General features: G+C 43.2%; 1 protein-coding gene and 1 long non-coding RNA gene across 15 annotated transcripts in view; one reads left to right on the plus strand and one right to left on the minus strand.

Annotated features, from left to right (window-relative positions):
* LOC103789057 (uncharacterized) overlaps nucleotides 1–17,723 on the plus strand; it is a 48,030-nt gene extending 30,307 nt beyond the window's left edge. The window contains exons 2-8 of one of the 4 annotated variants that reach the window (XR_013529467.1): nucleotides 3,573–3,616; nucleotides 3,732–3,908; nucleotides 6,845–7,085; nucleotides 7,335–7,465; nucleotides 7,612–7,917; nucleotides 12,345–12,438; nucleotides 16,885–17,723. This is a non-coding gene — a long non-coding RNA (uncharacterized LOC103789057). The remainder of the gene's footprint in view (nucleotides 1–3,572; nucleotides 3,617–3,731; nucleotides 3,909–6,844; nucleotides 7,086–7,334; nucleotides 7,466–7,611; nucleotides 7,918–12,344; nucleotides 12,439–16,884) is intronic. The other 3 variants (XR_013529465.1, XR_013529466.1, XR_013529468.1) reach the window with 3 other exon arrangements.
* LOC144580244 (putative ankyrin repeat domain-containing protein 20A2) overlaps nucleotides 1–19,006 on the minus strand; it is a 124,517-nt gene that overhangs the window by 13,087 nt on the left and 92,424 nt on the right. For 10 of the 11 annotated variants that reach the window (XR_013529463.1, XR_013529461.1, XR_013529462.1 and 7 more), the window contains 3 exons: nucleotides 17,627–17,657; nucleotides 15,399–15,468; nucleotides 13,010–13,107 (listed from right to left, as the gene is read on the minus strand). The gene's annotated coding sequence lies outside the window, so the exon portion shown is untranslated. The remainder of the gene's footprint in view (nucleotides 1–13,009; nucleotides 13,108–15,398; nucleotides 15,469–17,626; nucleotides 17,658–19,006) is intronic. The other variant, XM_078356135.1, reaches the window with a different exon arrangement.

Genomic DNA, 19,006 nt, shown 5'->3' on the forward strand with positions numbered 1-19,006 from the left:
CTGGGAAATTAAAGAGAATGGAGTACCCACTTCTTCAATCCAGCCACCTCAACACACAATTAAAATCTGGTATTGGTGCTGGACACAGTGGCTCATGCCTATCATCGCAGCACTTTGGGAGGCTGAGACAGACAGATCCTGTGAGCCCAGAAGTTTGAGACCAGCCTGGGCAACCTGGTGAAACCCCATCTCTACAAAAAATTAGCCACACATGGTGGCTTGTGCCTGTGGCCCCAACACTTGGGAGGCTGAGGTAGGATTGCTTGAGCTCAGGAGGATGAGGTTGCAGGGAGCTGTAATTGTACTCCAGCCTGGGTGACAGAGCAAGACCTTGTCTCAAAAAAAAAAAAGTATCGTGAAATTTTTATTAGTATAAAGTTAGGTCTAAGAGTTTTGTTTGCAAAGATTACCATGTGGGAGTAATCTCTAGACATTTTTTGCTTCCTTGTCTATTTTGTAAGACCCCCCAAAAGTAGAGCTGGACCAGGAAAAGAAGCAGAGCTTCAATACACACTGCCATTTTTGAGAGGACCACGAATTCAGAACTTGAAAGAATTGGTTATTTTTTTCCTTAATTATACTTTTGAGTTTTGCCCTTGGGACCGAGAAATGAATGTGAGTTCCTCTTCCTGAGGAGTCCGGTCTAATGCCAGACATACATGGTGATAAGCACAGTCAGTGCGACAGAAATCGGTGGTGTGAAGGTAAAGTAAAGAGACCCATAATTCATGGTTGATGTTTTCCACTGAGGGGCCAGCATGGGTTTTATGCAGAATGGAGGACATTTGAGATTTCATTTTGGGGTAATAGGAGACTATAACCTGGGATGGGTAAAAAAAAAATTACAAAGCAGTGCTTATGCTCAGGTTGGAAACCTTGAATTTGTACTGGTGCTGATTGTGTTTTTCTTTCCTGGTTGTATTTACCGCCCCTATACAGGGGTGGAAAATGAAACTTGTGTATTTACTCAAAATAGGTGATTTGAAGGAAAATGGGACTGAGCAAAGTAGTGCTTTATAATCAGCCCAGTTTTGGGATAAGACTGCTAGAGACTCATTACTTTTCACATTATAACGTGAGATTAATCATTAAAACCTTAAGTAAAATTGGAGGTGTTTGGCCAGGCATGGTGGCTCATTTCTGTAATCCAAGCACTTTGGGAAACTGAGGTGGGTGGATCACTTGAGACCATCCTGGTTACCAACTGGGTGAAACACTGTCTCTACTAAAAATACAAAAATTAGCACAGTGTCCTGGCTTATGGTTGTAATCCCAGCTACCTGGGAGGCCGAGGCAGGAGGATCACTTGAACCCAGGAGATGGAGGTTGCAGTGAGCCAAGATCACACCACTGTGCTCCAGCCTGGGAGACATAGCAAGACTTTGTCTCAAAGAAACAAGCAAATCAAAATACATGGTATGTTTCAGCCCATTGCACTTCACTCTCTTGTTCAAGCTCAAATTGTCCCTTTTTTAGCCTGCAGTGCCACTTCTGTTTGGCTCCTGGGCCTTGTAACAGTCCTGTTAGTTTCTTTGTTTGTCCATTGTGACAAAATGTTCTTGGCTTATCCTGCCAAGCTACTTTTCCAAAAGAATGTGAATGTTAAAAACAAAGTTTCAGGGCCCCAGTTGGACCCCAAACCAGCTTAATCAGAATCCCTGGTGGTATAGGGCCTGGATACAGACAGGGTCCCCAGAGTGGAGTGCAGTGATGGGATCTCAGTTCACTGCCAACTCTGCCTCCTGGGTTCCAGTGATTCTCCTGCCTCAGCCTCCTGAGTAGCTGGGACTACAGTTGTGAGCCACCATTCTCAGCTAATTTTTGTATTTTTAGTAGAAACAGGGTTTTGCCATGTTGGATAGGCTGGTCTCCAACTCTGACCTCAAGTGATCTGCCCACCTTGGTCTCCCAAAGTGCTCAGATTACAGGTGTGAACCACCACATTTCACCAGGATACAGTATTTTTTTAAAAGCACTCCCAGCCTTGGATGGAAAACCACTTGAGTATGCTGCTTTATTGGGCTCTGTAAATGGCTTATCTCTGCACAAGGCTGGGACTTTGAGTGGAGTCCTTGGCTAAAGCTCTCATTGCTACGTGGTGACCTTTCTTCCTCTCCTGCTTAAAGTTTTTGTTTCAGAATTTTGACCCGAATGCATCTGTGTTGAAAGCCAGCTTGGTCTGTCATCCCAGGACTCTGTGTCGGTCCCTTTCCTTGCCTGTATGTTTAGTTGGGGCTCATCTTCGTGCCTCTGGGAAATAAGTTATTTGATAGCTTGCTTAGAGTCTCTCAGTACTTTCCCTTGCCCTTAGAATGAATACCAAAATATGTGGCCTTCAGTGTAGACTGCTCAGGCCCCCCTTGGTTCCTGAAGTCTGCCATGCTTCCTTCTACCACCAGGCCTTTGCACACACTGCTGTCTGCTGGGAATGCCTTTCCTTTCCTTGTTACTTCGTTCTCCTCTACTCATCTTTCAGGTGCCAGCTTGACTGTCTTCCTCGGGGGAGCTTCTCTGATCTTGGTACACCAGAGCAGCCCCCATGTGCTGACTTTGTCTCATTGGCAATATTTCTCTACCTTCAGGACACATATCAAGGCTCAGAAGTTGCAGTTTTGCATTTGTTTGTGTGATCATTTGACACATGTCTCTCTGGAGCATGACTCTTTGGGGCTCACGTCCTGCCTCCACCGCTTTTAGCTGTGGGACCTTGAACAAATCATTTCATCTCTGGTTCCAAGTTTCTTTCAACTGCAAAACAGGGATGATATAATACTTTCACCTACCTTTTGAGTTGGGGATGAAGATTAGATAGGGTAATTTGTGTAAAGCACTTAGAACAGAGCTAGCTATTAATAGTAGAGAATCTTGGCAGGTATTACTGATGATTACTGCAGTGGACCACAAACTCCATACAGGCAGTGGTCATTGCTGTTTGTTTAGATTTGTGTGCAGGGTGCTTGGCACATGGATGGTGCTCAGGAAATATTCATTGGATGAATGAATGAAGTGGAGATAATAGTAATACTAGGTTTATAGAATTCCATGAGGATATAAATTAATGCAAGTATATAAGTTCTTGGTAGCATGTTTAGCTCAGAGTAGGTGTCAATAAATATTCAATGCCTGAATGAGGAAAATGAGGACAATAGTAATACCAGCTTAGGACGTTGTCATGGGGATCTGAGGTAACCCTGTAGTACCTTATGGAGTGCCTAGCACATAGGAGGTGCTCAGAAAATATTTGTTGAATGAATGAGTGAAGTGGGAATGATGGTCACACCAGCTCCTAGGGTTGCTGCAGGGATAGACGATAAGGCAGGTTGATAGCTTGTTGTATTGTGGTTGCACCTGGTAAGCACTCTGTTGAGTGAAATGAGAGGAGGTGCTCTGAGTTGCTTTCTCCTGGGGCTTAGGAGAGAATCCTTTTGGGGTGCAGAATGGTATGAAGTGGACACTGGTCCTCTTGAAGGAAGAATGGACAGCTGACTACTCCTTGCCAAGCTCTGGCCTAGATGAAAAGTTGAATTGTTACTTTCCTTCTTCCTCCCTAACCTGTTCTTTCCTTCCACAAGAATCCTTGCCCAGAGTCCAGGATCACCTTCTCCTGGATCACAGGGTAAGGCTGGGCCCCTGAGACCTCAGGGAGGTGGTGGGGAATGAATGAATAAAATGAATGAATGAATGAACATGCTGAGCTCCCTGCTTGACCTCTCTCCTTTGCTCTTCTGCAGAGTTGTCTTGAATCTGCCTGTGCTGGCCATGTTGTCTCAGAGACACCAACTCTGTCCCCCAAGTCCATCACCTTGAATGTGGTAAAGACATGAGCCATGAGCAGCTTAAATATCTGCAGAAGGCTTGGCCTGGGACAGCCATGTACTGGACTGCTCTTGCTTTAGCTTCAGATTTGGGTATGTGTGTTTGTATGTATGTATGTATTTAATTTCTTGCATAGACATCATGTTCAACCTGACAGATTTGGCTTTTTAAAATATTAGGTATAGTTATTATTGACATTGTTCCCCTCCCATCCCCCACTCCTTAGAAAAATAATACTGTCTCATCATAGGAAACATGGGTTAAAAAAACACATGTGCAAATCAGTAGTAAGGAAACACCCAGTGGCAACCACTTTCACAATTTTAGCATACCTGCTTCTGGTCTTCTTTTCTTTTCGAGATGGAGTCTCACTCTGTCTCCCAGGCTGGAGTGCAGTGGTGCGATCTCAGCTTACTACAACCTCTGCCTCCTGGGTTTAAGCAATTCTCTTGCTTCAGTCTCCCAGGTAGCTAGGATTACAGGCATGCACCATCATGCCTGGCTAATTTTTGTATTTTTAGTAGCGACAGGGTTTTGCCATGTTGGCCAGGCTGGTCTTGAACTCCTGACCTCAGGTGATCCACCTACATTGGCCTCCCAAAGTGCTGAGATTACAGGTGTGAGCCACCATGCCCAGCCACCTTGTGATTTTCTTTTTGTACGTCTTTTTCTGCCCATTGTCAACATCTTATTGGGGGTTATTTGAGTAATCTTTCTTTCAAATAATCATCTAATATACATCATCGTTTTGGCTTTTGCATCTAATATGCATGTTCTTTTTGGCTTTTTGGAGACAGGTTTTCACTCTGTAGCTGAGGCTGGAGTGCAGTGGCACAATTGTAGTTCACTGCAGTCTTGATCTGCTGGGTTCAGGTGATGCTCCTGCCTCAGCCTCCTGAGTAACTGTGACTATAGGCATGCTCCACCATGCCCAACAGATTTTTGTATTTTTTGCAGAGACGGGGTTTCACCATGTTGCCCAGGCTGGTCTTCAACTCTTGAGCTCAAGTGATTCTTCCGCCTCAGCCTCCCAGAGTACTGGTATTATAGGAGTGAGCCACCATGCCCAGTCTCATTCTTCTCTTTATGAACTTTTTACAAACATCCTTTTAAAAGATTAGATGTTTTTAATTTTTTTTTTTTTTTTGAGACAGAGTTTCCCTCTCGTTACCCAGGCTGGAGTGCAATGGTGCGATCTCGGCTCACTGCAACCTCTGCCTCCTGGGTTCAAGCAGTTCTCCAGCCTCAGCCTCCCGAGTAGCTGAGACTTCAGGCGCGCGCCACCATGCCCAGCTAATTTTTGTATTTTTAGTAGAGACGGGGTTTCACCATGTTGACCAGGATGGTCTCAATCTCTTGACCTTGTAATCCACCCTCCTCGGCCTCCCAAAGTGCTGGGATTATCGGGGTGAGCCACTGCGCTCGGCCAAGATTAGATGTTTTAAATAATTTTTTTGAATTACTATTAAAGAGCGTCACTGGGACAGCTGATGTAATTTGTATATGACTGCAGGACATCAGATGCATGCTAATAACATTCATTCTTGTTTTGGAAAATTGTGCTCTACTTATATAAGAGCATGTCCTGGATTGTAAGGGGATACCCCTAGTTTTGGGGGGGGTAAAGATATGTAGAGCCTACATCTTACCTTTTTTTTGGGACAGAGTCTTGCTCTGTTGTCCAGGCTGGAGTGCCGTGGCGTGGTCTGCAGCCTTTGCCTCCTGGGTTTAAGTGATTCTCCTGTCTCAGCCTCCTGAGTATTTGGGATTACAGGCATGCACCACCATGCCTGGCAAATTTTTGTATTTTTAGTAGACATGGGTTTTCACCATGTGTACCAGGGTGGTCTCAAACTCCTGACCTCAGGTGATCCACCCACCTTAACCTCCCAAGGTGCTGGGATTGCAGGTGTGAGCCACTGCAGTTTCAGTGCTAGGCCTTTAACTGTCTGAATGGTTTAGAAAATGATGATGAGATGATGTGTTTGCGTGCATGTGCATGGAGACTGTAAACTTGACAATGTGTTAATAGTGGTGAGTTGAACGAATTCTTAGTATGATTTGAGTAATTTTTCTATAAGTTTGAAATTATTTTAAAACAAAAAATGAAAGTGTTTAACTTTTTATTATAAAAATGTTCAGTTGGCTGAGTGTGGTGGCTCACACTTGTAATGTTAGCACTTTGGGAGGCCAAGGTGGGTGGATTATCTGAGATCAGGAGTTTGAGACCAGCCTGGCCTGTGTGGTGAAACCCTGTCTCCACTAAAAATACAAAAATGAGCCAGGCGTGGTGGTAGGTGCCTGTAATCCCAGCTACCTGGGAGGTTGAGGCAGGAGAATTACTTGAACCCAGGAGGTGGCACTTACGTGAGCCGAGATTGTGCCACTGTATTCCATCCTGGGTACAGTCACATAGAACGACTAATATAATAAAGCTCAATAAGCTTATCACCCAGATTTCATGATTGCTAATGCTTTGTCATGTCAGCCTTTTTTTCCACCCCTCAACCTGTGTTCCTGCTGTTTGAAGTGTTTGTCCAACACAGAACATGTCCAGCTCACCATGTACATTTGTTTAGCCAAAGAAGCCCCATTTGCAGGTGATTTTGGCTGTACTGGATTTTAGACTCTACCCCCTATGTAAGGCATGCCCCACTGTGCCACCTCTGTCATTCTTTTGGGAATTAGGTCAGGGTCTCCACTGCACATACCCTAACTCTTCAAATCTGAGACACCATAAGTTGGGTGATATGTTATTATGTGTAATAGTAAGAAAGAAAAGCAACTGCCAATTAAACAAGGATGTAAGACGCATCCCAAGTCGGGATGAGCTGGAACGTGAAATTACAAGTGACCTGGGGGCAGTGGATTGTGGCCATGGGGGCAGTAGGGTGGCTGTTTTTGTTTCTATTGCCTGTTCTGGGGTAAGCTTACTATGGTAAGCTGTGACAAGGCCAGCCTGGTGCAGACGAGTTGGCCTTACAGAGAAAAACCCCAGACCCACGTTCAGTTTCTCATTCTATTCCAGGGATGCCCAGTATACAGGCCTTCAGTCAGACCCAAATGGTGGATGGAAATCTGGGACATCCATGGTGCCAGCCACTAGGACATCAGCATAGGACCTTGTGACCCTGGTAGCAGCCTGTTTGGGTGGTCCAGGTGATGGGAGAAATTGTCTCATGGTAGACAGAGCTTGGGTCTCCATGGCTAAGCATTGTACGGAAATGGCCCGTGTCCATGACCCAGTTGAAGGTCGTTGACAGGCAGAGGTGGGGTCCCTGTTTATTACATGGAGACAGAACTAGTAGGATGGATGGATGGTTGGAGTGATAAATGATAGATTGGTAGATGATAGGTAGATGATAGTTGGATAGATAGTGGATGGATACATGATAGGTGGATGGATAGATGATAGATGGATGATTGATAGATGATGGATGAGTGGATGATGGATTGAGGGTGAGAGGGGATTTACTAGGGAAACTGGATCATGTGATTATGGAGAAGTCCTATGCTAGGCCATCTGCAAGCTGGAGACCCGAGAAGTTGGTAGCAGGCTCAGGCAAGTTTGAAGATCTCAGACCCAGGGAAGCTGATGATGGAATTCTCAAGTCCACAACTAAAGGCCTGAGAACCTGGAATGACTCAGGTAAGTCCCAGAGGCCAGTTCTGGAGTTCTGATTTCCAGGGGCAGGAAAGGATGACATCCTGGCTGCAGAAGAGAAATCACATGAATTTACCATTTTTCTGACTTTTTCTTGTGTCTGGACCCTCTGCTGATTGGGTGGTGCCCAGGAACATGGGGTGAGGATGGATCCTCCTTATTGAGTCCACTGATTCGAATGCCAGTCTCGTCTGGCACACACTCAGAAATAACACTTGACCAGCCATCCGCGTATCCCTTAACCCTGTCAGGTTGACCCCTAGTGTCACCTATCACCTGGATTCCTTCAGCCTCACCTGCAGTGTTCTCCCTGCTATGAAGGCATTTGTAACATGGATTTCAGCATTCCTCATCATCAACACCTCTGCTGATTGCCTGTCTCGGCTTCCTTTCATGGAAGAAGGATGCCCACCTTTGTGTCAACTGGAGCTTGCCAGGTGAGCAGATTGGAGACACCATGGGAGAGGCAGAGCCTCAGGAGGGGGACGGAGTTTGAATTAAGAAGCTCCTTCACTGACCTGGCTCTTAATTCACTGAGCAGGTGAAACTTACTGCTGTTTTTCTACTTAGTAATGTTTAGTCCCTGAGGGTTCAGGAAGTAGAACAAAACACATATATATTTTTTTTTTTTTGAGATGAAGTGTTGCTCTGTCACCTGGTTGGAGTGCAGTGGTATCATCTCAGCTCACTGCAACCTCCACTGCCTGGGTTCAAGCTATTCTCATTCCTCAGCCTCCCAAGTAGCTGGGATTACAGGCATGCACTAGCATGCCTGACTTATTATTTTATACATATATATTTTTTGAGACAGTTTCACTCTTGTCACCCAGGCTGGAGTGCAATGGTGCAATCTTGGCTCACCACAACCTCTGCCTCCTGGGTTCATGTGATTCTCCTGCCTCAGCCTCCCTAGTAGCTGGGATTGTAGGCATGTACCACCACACCTGGCTATTTTTGTATTTTGAGTAGAGACAGGGTTTCTCCATGTCGGTCAGGCTGGTCTCAAACTGCCAACCTCAGGGGATCCGCCTGCCTCAGCCTCCCAAAGTGCTTGGATTATAGATGTGAGCCACTGTGCCTGGCCCTTTTATTTATTTTTAATAGAGACAGGTCTCACTATGTTGCCCAGGCTGGTCTCCAATTCATGGCTTTTAGAGATCCTCCTGCCTCAGCCTCCCAAGTAGCTGGGATTACAGGTATGAGCCTCCATACACAGCTGAGTTCTGGTTTATAACAACCCAGGCTGCCCTGGGGAAGGTGGATATTAGCGATGAGAGTGAAGGCAGGGAGACCTGGGTGGGCACCTCAAGGCTTGTCCATCAAGTTTCTTCATGCCTCACTGGGAGCCTCTATTATTTTGACACAGGGTCTCACTCTTGTCCAGGCTGGAGTGCAGTGGTGCCATCTCAGCTCACTGCAGCCTTCATCGCCTAGGCTGGAGTTATGCTCCTGCTTCAGCCTCACTAGTAGCTGGGTCTATGGGCACACATCGCCACACCTGGCTAATTTGTTTTTGTAGAGATGGTATCTTGCCATGTTGCCCAGGTTGTTCTTGAGCTCCTGAGCTCAAGCAATCCACCTAACTTGGCCTCCCAAAGTGCTGAGATTACAGGTATGAGCATCCATTTATTACCCAGAGCATTTTCTGAAAATTCAGTGAGATAAATGTCAGAATAAGCTGTGCCCTGGTCCTAAGTAAATGCTGGGCAGGTTTTAGTTGTACAAGTTGTATTTATTCATCTCTACACTTCCATCTTGCCAGGGAGGGTGTGGTGAGAACTGGCTCTCTGGGCTTGAAAGTGGGCCATCTGAAAGGGGGCTGGCTCTGTGTGTTCCCTGGTGTTTAGGGATGCTCAGCTTGGGAGCTAGGGCATCATTTCCTAGGAACATTGACAGATGGATCACTTGCTTAATTCCCAGAGGCATAAGCCAGATCTGGTACCTATAACCCCTGTGGAACTGGAGACAGTGACAAGAACAATCCTGTCCTAGGCTGGAATTTCCTGGTGTGGCCCTTTACACACAGACCCCTTTAGTTAACCAGAGAAGGGAATGCAGCCTGTGCAGCTCTGGGTTGCTGGGTTTCCTAGGCTCAGGGACCCAGGTGGGGGAGGCCTGGGCTTGGGGGTCTGCATGGCTTCTTGGACCCCTTTACAACATTTCTTCACTCCGAGTGACTTCCTCTCAAAAGTCAGGTGTGCTGGGGTAAGGTGGCTCATGCCTGTAATCAAAGCACTTTGGAAGGTGGAGGTGGGATAAGGTCATGAGTTCGAGACCAGCCTGGCCAACATGGTGAAACTCTGTCTTTACTACAAATACAAAAATTAGCTGGGTGTGGTCGTACTTGCCTGTAATCCCAGCTACCTGGGAGACTGAGGCATGAGAATTGCTTGAACCTCGGAAGGAGAGATTGCAGTGAGCTGAGATTGCACCACTGCACTCCAGACTGGGGGACAGAGTGAGAGTCCATCTCAAAAAAGAAAAATGCAGGTGTGAGCGATCTCCCTGCTTCTGCCTTTGGGTTTGAAAGCCCAATGCTTCATTGGTTTGTGTGTAATAGTTTTATGTCCTCTTTTTTTGTGTATGGCCTCTTAGAGCTTAGGGCCATTTCAGATTGTGGTTTCTGCTGGCATGACTATAAAATGCTTCTGTGACTCTGGAAGAGTTTGTACAACTTAAAAAAAAAAAAAGCCATAGTGACCATACAGCCAGCTGCTCCCTTCCCAGACAGCCACCCAAGAGAGCCGAGAACATATGTTTATAAAAGACTGATACAGGAACGTTCTTAGCTGCTTTGTTTGTGATAACCCAAACTGGAGGTAAGCCAGACATCTCTTAGCAAGTGAGCAGACTGATTTACCCATTATGTGCATCTGCATAACTGAATACTAAGTTATGTACAAGAACGAACTATTGGTTGGGCACAGTGGCTCATGCCTGTAATCTCAGCACTTTGGGAGGTCGAGGTGGGTGAATCATCTGAAGGCAGATTAAGACTGGCCTGGCTAACATTGGTGAAACCCCATCTCTACTGAAAATACAAAAATTAGCCAGGTATGGTGGTGTGCACTTGTAATCCCAGCTACTCAGGAGGCTGAGGCACAAGAATCACTTGAAACTGGGAGGCAGAGGTTGTAGTGAGATGAGATGGCACCACTGCATTCCAGCCTGGGTGACAGAGTGAGACTCCATCTCAAAAAAAAAAAAAAAAAGAAAAGGATGGTTGCAGCTCACCCTTGTAATAGCACTTTGGGAGGCCAAGGCAGGTTAGGAATGCAGATACTCAGGCCCCTCCAAGACTACTAAACTGAAAATCTGAGTGGGGCCCAGAAAGCTGATTTATAGTAACAAGCTATCGGCCATCTCTACTAAAAATATTTTTAAAATTAGCCAGGTGTGGTGTTGCATGCCTGTAATTCCAGCTACTCTAATGCTGAGGTAGAAAAATCACTTGAACCCAGGAGGCAGAGGATGAAGTGAGCCAAGATCATGCCATGGCACTCCAGCCTGGGAGACAGAGTGAGAGTCCATCTCAATCAATCAGTCAACCAACCAAATATATTAAGCTATCCAGGTGATTCTGATGCAGGCTTGAATTTGAACACCATCTCTCCTGCAGGTCCAGACTCTGAGAGATTTAAGGTAAGACTAAGAAAATTCAGTGTCAACATGAGCACGCTTTCACAAATGCTGAAAAGACTAGAACTTCCTTAAACATTCCACCTGCAATTCAGCTAACATGAAGCAGGTGGTAGTTTAACAGATAAGTTTCTTATTTATAAAAATGTTAAATGCTGCTTCACTTGTCAACCTGACCAAAAAGGAATACTTGTAATGAGCACAACATTACAAAAAGAATGACACAGTTAATAAAAAGAAAAGACATGGGGCATCATCTGAAGTCATCCTTCACCATTAATTGTTTTTAACTGTGCTTTAAAGGGAATTTCTATAGTCCCTCTCTATATGGTCTCCTGATATGGGGCCAGCTTTGCAAAATGGTAAGTTGCACTGTCTTTTTTTTTTTTTTTGAGATGCAGTTTCACTCTTGTTGCCCAGGCTAGAGTGCAATGGCGTGATCTCAGCTTACTGCAACTTCCACCTTCTGGGTTCTAGTGATTCTCCTGCCTCAGCCTCCTGAGTAGCTGCAATTACAGACATGAGCCACCACACCTAGCTAATTTTGTTTTTAGAAGAGACCAGGTTTCATCATTTTGGTCAGGCGATCCACTCCCACCTCTGCCTCCCACAGTGCTAGCATTACAGGTGTGAGCAACTGTGCCTGGCCTGCACTGTTGTCTTTAAACTTTTCAAAGCCAGCTAGGCAGGGATAGACCCATACCCCAGTACAGGCACCAGGACACTCATTGTAGCATGGATCATGATAGTAAAAAACAGAGAGAAACCTGTTTTCGCAATGAATGGGAGAAAGATAATGCCAGCAGGGCACATCCACATGCCAGACAAGCATCCATCATGAGCACAAATGAGGCAAGCCTGGTATGGCAGCAGTGCACCTGCAGTCCCAGCTACTTGGGAAGCTAAAGCAGGAGGATTGCTCGAGCCCAGGAGCGTGAGGCTGTAGTGAGCTATGATCATACTACTGTACTCCAGCCTGGGGGACAGAGTGTGACCCCATTTCAAAACCAAAACTTAAAAAAAAAATCAGAATGAACCCAGATGATATATTATTAACTACACAAAGAGAACTCTATGTACAGTATTATCTATTTAAATCTGTCAAAATATTTTTTAAAAACCTATATGCTTGTACATTTTCTTCTAAAACCATGCACTAAACTTTTGAACTGATGGAAGTGAAGACAATATACTTTTTATATGATTTGATTTTTTTTTCCTACAGTGGATGACAAGTATTTGTTCAGCACCTGTGCATTGTTTTATGTACTGAGGATACAGCAGCCCACCTCGAACTGACATTCTAGTGGGAAAACAAAGTAAGTATACTTTTAAAAATTCTTACTTTTTTTTTGAGACAGGGTCTTGCTCTGTTGCCCAGGCTAGGGTGCAAGGGCTCAATTTTGGCCCACTGCAACCTCTGCCCCCCAGGTTCAAAGGATTTTCATGTCTCGGTCTCCTAAGTAGCTGGGATTATAGGCATGCATCACCATGCCCTGCTAATTTTTTTTTTTTAATTTAAGAAATTCAATAAACTCCAAATTGGAAAAATTCAGAGATAAACCGTAAAAACATCATAATCAAATGATTGAAAGATACAAAACTTTGAAAGCAGCATGACACAGGCATCTCACCATTGAGAAGGGATCTTCAGCAAATCAGTGGCTGACTTCTCATTAGAAATTATGAAAGACAGTGTCGTAATATGTTCAAAGTTCTGAAATAAAGACTTTAGTCAGGGCGTGATGGCTCATACCTGTAATCCCAGCACTTTGGGAGAGCTAGGTGGGTGGTTTGCCAGAGGTCAGGAGTTCGAGATCAGTGAGACCAACTTGGAGAAACCCCATCTCTACTAAAAATACAAAATTAGCAGGGTGTGGTGGCACATACCTATAATCCCAATTACTTGGGAGGCTGAGGCAGGAGAATCACTGGAACCAGGTAGGTGGAGGTTGCTGTGAGCCGAGATCATGCCATTGCACTCCAGCCTGGGCAACAAGAGCAAAACATCTCAAAAAAACAAAACACAAAAAGCCTTTCAACAAAGAATCTTATATAGAGCTATACTTTCTAACAGAATATGTGATATCAGTAATTCATAAAAAACAGAAATATATTTCTAATGGGTTTGTAGTCGTGTAGGAATCCAGTCTCTCTCTCCAGGATGGTGCTTTGAATGCTTTATCCTTCTATGAGTGAGAACATGTGGCATTTGATTTTCTGTTCTTGTGTTAGTTTGCTGAGAATGATGATTTCCAGGTTCATCCATGTCCCTACAAAGGACACGAACTCAGTTTCTTACGGCTGCGTAGTATTCCATGGTGTAGATGTGCCACATTTTCCCTGTCCAGTCTATCATAGATGGACATTTGGGTTGGTTCCAGGTCTTTGCTATTGTAAACAGTGCTGCAGTGAACATTCATGTGCATGTGTCCTTATAGTAGAATGATTTATAATCCTTTGGATATATACCCAGTAATGGGATTGCTGGGTCAAATGGAATTTCTATTTCTAGGTCCTTGAGGAATCGCCACACTGTCTTCCACAATGGTTGAACTAATTTACACTCCCACCAACAGTGTAAAAGTGCTCCTATTTCTCCACATTCTCTCCAGCATCTGTTGTTTCCAGATATATATCTGTGGCAATTCCTCACAGATATAGAACTAGAAATACCATTTGACCCAGCAATCCCATTACTGGGTATATACACAAAGGTTTATAAATCATTCTATTATAAAGACACATGCACATAAATGTCTATTACAGCAATGTTTACAATAGCAAAGACCTGGAACCAACCCAAATGCCCATCAATGATAGACTGGCTAAAGAAAATGTGGCATATATGCACCATGGAATACTATGCAGCCATAAAAAATGATGAGTTTGCCTGGCGCGGTGGCTCACGCCTGTAATCCCAGCACTTTGGGAGGCCGAGGCGGGTGGATCACGAGATCAAGACCATCCTGGTCAACATGGTGAAACCCCGTCTCTACTAAAAATACAAAAAATTAGCTGGGCATGGTGGCGCATGCCTTTAATCCCGGCTACTCAGGAGGCTGAGGCAGGAGAATTGCCTGAACCCAGGAGGTGGAGGTTGTGGTGAGCTGAGATCGCGCCATTGCACTCCAGCCTGGGTAACAAGAGCGAAACTCCGTCAAAAAAAAAAAAAAAAAAAAAAAAAAAAATCATGTCCTTTGCAGGGACATGGATGAAACTGGAAACCATCATTCTTAGAAAACCAAACACTGCATGTTCTCACTCATAAGTGAGTGTTGAACAATAAGAACACAGGGAGGGGAACATCACACACCAGGGCCTGTTGGGAGGAGAGGGAGATAAGGGAGGGATAGCAGGGGGTGGAGGGATTGGGCAGGGTTAACATTAGGAGAAATGCCTAATGTGGATGACGGGGGATGGATGCAGCAAACTCGAATAGGACGTGTATACCTATGTAACAAACCTGCACGTTCTGCATGTGTACCCCAGAACTTAGTATAATTCTTAAAAATAAATAAGTAAATCAGATGCAGTCTTGCTATGCTGCCCATGTGGTTCTCAAACTCCCAAGTAGCTGGGACTAGAAGTGTATGTCACCACACCCAGCTATTTTTCATACAAGTTTTAATATCTTAGTCTCACTACAGAACCAATAAAATAAGTAGAGGAACAATCTCTCCTACAGGGTATATAATATCCAAATAATAAGTGTCCAAGAAAAACAGCTATATGCTATTTGTGGTACAGTTTTTCAACTAAAAGGTGCCAGGGAGATTCTTTACCACAAGTAATTTGATCCACTGAAGATTGATACTGGCAAAAACATAGATGTCACACTAACATGATTTAAAAGTCAAAGTATTAATATTTATCTAATTAAAGCTTAACAAAATTGCATGTTTTCTCCATTGGGGAAAGCATTTCCCAAGGTGATTGTTTCTGTTGCTGCGCATCTTCCAGTTCATTTTTGTTCAATTCCCACCCTGTTACAGTACTTACCAATCTTTTGTTAGCTACCAACATTAAATAAAAATGTTTAATCAACTAGCGTTCATTTTTGTTCAATTCCCACCCTGTTACAGTACTTACCAATCTTTTGTTGGCTACCAACATTAAATAAAAATGTTTAATCAACTAGCCATATGTCTATGGTTTTTTCTGACCAACTTTCCATAACCATTATAAAGCAATAATAGGTAAACCACTGCTAAATTTTAAAAACGTAAATACTATGCAAAAGTTGACTCAGAGAAAGTTTTGCAAGAGACCACTTTACCTTGGTAGTAGCAGTCAAGTCTTCATCATCGGGTTTGGGCATGAGTCCACACACAGTTTCTTGGAAAATGCTTTAGAGCAAAAATATACAATAAAAATCAGCAAGTTGATTTTTTTTTTAAAACAAATATTTTAACTGCCAGTTCATATTCAGCTTCCCCCTCCAATAAACAAAACACAATCTGGGAAAAGGTCAGCCATCTGTATATTAAATAACATTTCTTGATACAATTAAAATATGGCCTCTGTTCTAAAAATAGATTTTGGTTACCTATTTCTGCCTCCAGCTGTCTAAATCTATAAAATATTAAATGAAAACTGACCTTGAGCTCCATAATAGTGACAGCCAGTATATTGGCAGAACTTGACAATAATTTACCCTATAAATTATCTGTCCTGAAGCAGAACATGAAATTCAGTTAATGGATGATAAAACTTTTGTCACCTAAACTGGAAGGAACATTATGACCTACAACAAGGTAGAAAGATCCATTGTCTCTTTTCCATTATCTATCTCTGGTTAAAAGACTAATCTGTGTCACTTCAAAATGGCAGTCTTGATTCCTCAGCATGAAAACCACTTAAGAAGGTCCCAATACTTTCCTTTGTCCTAAAAGAGTGCAGAGAATCCCCTTCATTATTAGACATTTGTATATTTAGCTCTCACACATTTCAAATACAGCAGAGCTTCCTTGAAACCTCTATTTTAATGTGTCTTTGTAGCTTGTGTCCTTCATCTTTATAATTTATCAGACTTGTCATAAACCCCAACATTCTAATGTCTTATTGAATAATCTGTATCCAGTGTCCTTTCTCTTCAAACTTGGCCTTCCCCTGCTCATTCCATTCTTAGCCATTTCCATTGGGTTCACCAGCTAATTCCATTCTCAGTCTATCCACTGGGTGCACCAAATTCACTCCCACTTTGTATTATTCAAACACATGCCAGGCCAGGTGTGGTGACTTAAACCTGTAATCCCAGCACATTGGGAGGCTGAGGCGGGCAGATCACCTGAGGTCAGGAATTCGAGATCGGCCTCACCAATATGGAGAAATTCCATCTCTACTAAAGATACAAAATTATCCGGGCATGGTGGCACATGCTTGTAATCCCAGATAGGAGGCTGAGGCAGGAGAATCACTTGAACCCAGGAGGCGAAGGTTGCAGTGAGCCGAAATTGTGCTATTGCACTCCAGTCTGGCAACAGGGGCGAAACTCTCTCAAAACAACAACAACAACAACAACAAAATGCCAATAGAATAAAACAAGAAGGAAGAGTATTGGGCTTTCAAATGAGTTCAAATCTCATTTCTACCACGTCTTATATCAAAAAAAAAGCATCCTAATCTCTTCGAGTCTCAAGTTCTCTATCTAGAAAATCATTTGACCAGAACATTCAACACAGATTGAAGTACTAGAGATATTGTCATTTGTTCTAAGATTCCTTAAGTTTCTGTAATTCTGTATGCTTTTGTTCTGTCTACAGGAAAATTGGGAATACATAGCCAGCAGAATTTGAAAACCAAAGAAACACCAAGGAAGAAAAGTCATGGAAAAAGAAAAACAAAAATAAAAAAGCATTTTGGAAGTAGGCAGAAATATCAGCCTACAGGAAAAACAAAACTGGGAAGTGAAATAATTTCTCTCCAAGACTTGCCAGATCTTGGTTTTGTGTAACTTCCAGTCCTATGGCCAAACCTTTACTGTGCGAAAAGGCTTTGATGGTTAATTAAAAAAAAAAAAAAAAAGATGCTGGTTACCACAACAATTGTCAGGTTTATTAGGACAAACTCAAGGACTAACCTCATTTCTAACAGTAACCTAAAATGAGAGTTTAACTTAAACTTATTAATTTAGACATTAAAATAATTAATCTGACTAATCTTATTCAGACCTATACCTTGATCTAAGTGCTGCACAGATAGCTCTATCAATCGATACTGAGGAGCAAGAGAAAAGATTTCAAAGCCAGATAGGCTGACAGTCAAACTGTGGGTCAGCTACTTCGTGAACTATGGGATCGTGATCCAGTTAATCAGCCTCTAAATCACAGTTGCCTCTTTAATAAACAGTAGATTATAAGAAAACAGACATTGTGATGGCTTTATGAGATAAATGCATAGCACATAATAGAGTATTTAGCCTAGAATACAACACTGAATAGATAATAGTTTCTTCCATCTGTATTTTCTTAGTTAACATAATTTTTAAAATCTGTAAAATCCTACCTGACTGCAGATTCATCAGAACTCCCACAATCTATTAAAGGAAAAGGTAAAATGCGTTGTAAATTAATAATGTATAGAATATTAAAACCATAAGAAAGCACAATGATGCATGCCTGTCATTTCAACTACTTGGGAGGCTGAGGAAGGAGGATCACTTGAGAAACCCAGAAGTTTGAAACCAGTTCAGGAAACATAGAAAGACTCTAACTTCATTTAAAAAAACAAAAAACACTTTGGGAGGCTGAGGCGGGTGGATCACGAGATGAAGAGATCGAGACCATCCTGGTCAACATGGTGAAATCCCGTCTTTACTAAAGATACAAAAAATTAGCTGGGCATGGTGGTGCGTGCCTGTAGTCCCAGCTACTCGGGAGGCTGAAGCAGGAGAATTGCCTGAACCCAGGAGGCAGAGGTTGTGGTGAGCCGAGATTGCGCCATTGCACTCCAGCCTGGGTAACAGGAGCGAGACTCCGTCTCAAAACAAAACACATGCACAGTTGTTTACATGATTTAGATTATTTTTCTTTAAAGTTTAGGATTGATGCTTTGTTCCAAAGTATTCCTTTGGGAGCATACCTGGGACATTATTAGAATTAAATTATACCTATTGGTGTGTAATTAATGCAGTAAGAACTCTTACTTCTCTTACTTTGTATTTATTAAATGCAAAGAAGAATAAATTTATCAGAATTTGATATCTACAAGTGAACTGCAGTATACAAGTCATCCCAGGCAAACCAGATGAAATTGGCTAAACATGGTTGGTCAGCAGAACAGATGGAATGAGTGACCAGTGTCAAACAGCATGATTACTGGACCAAAATATGAGGGGGTCAGTTAAAACAGTAAACAATAGCACCTCTTACCCACTGTATGTGTGGAAAGACATTTGCCGTGTTTTTCTCTGCTCTCACACCACAGCAACAATCAACAAAGAAGGCTTTTGTGACCAAACGTGTGGAGAGGTTTTCCCCACCAACAAGCAAGCAGTCACTTCTTGCTTGTTGGTGGGGAAAACAGACGTCAAGCAGACGACACAAACTGGGTGTCATCTAATTCAGTTCTCACACTCTGCAGATGGCATCAGATTCCACAGATAAAGGGCTCAGTCCCATGAGACTGCCTCCCTACATCAGTTTTGAAACTCCATAACTTCTGACCAATTGGCTTCAAATTCTGGTTCCCAGAACTTCCTCTTTGGGTTAAATTGAATTGCTGGAATGGCTCAAAGTACTCAGGGAAACTTACCAGTATATGGAACCACACTTACCAGTATACTATGAATGATATTACAAAAGGTACAGATGAACAGAAGCATAGTGCAAAATATGGGGCTAGTGGCAGAGATTTCCATGCCCTCTGAGGACATAGCACTCTCCA

The sequence above is a fragment of the Callithrix jacchus genome, chromosome 18 (assembly GCF_049354715.1).
Source record: "Callithrix jacchus isolate 240 chromosome 18, calJac240_pri, whole genome shotgun sequence".
NCBI lineage: Eukaryota > Metazoa > Chordata > Mammalia > Primates > Cebidae > Callithrix > Callithrix jacchus.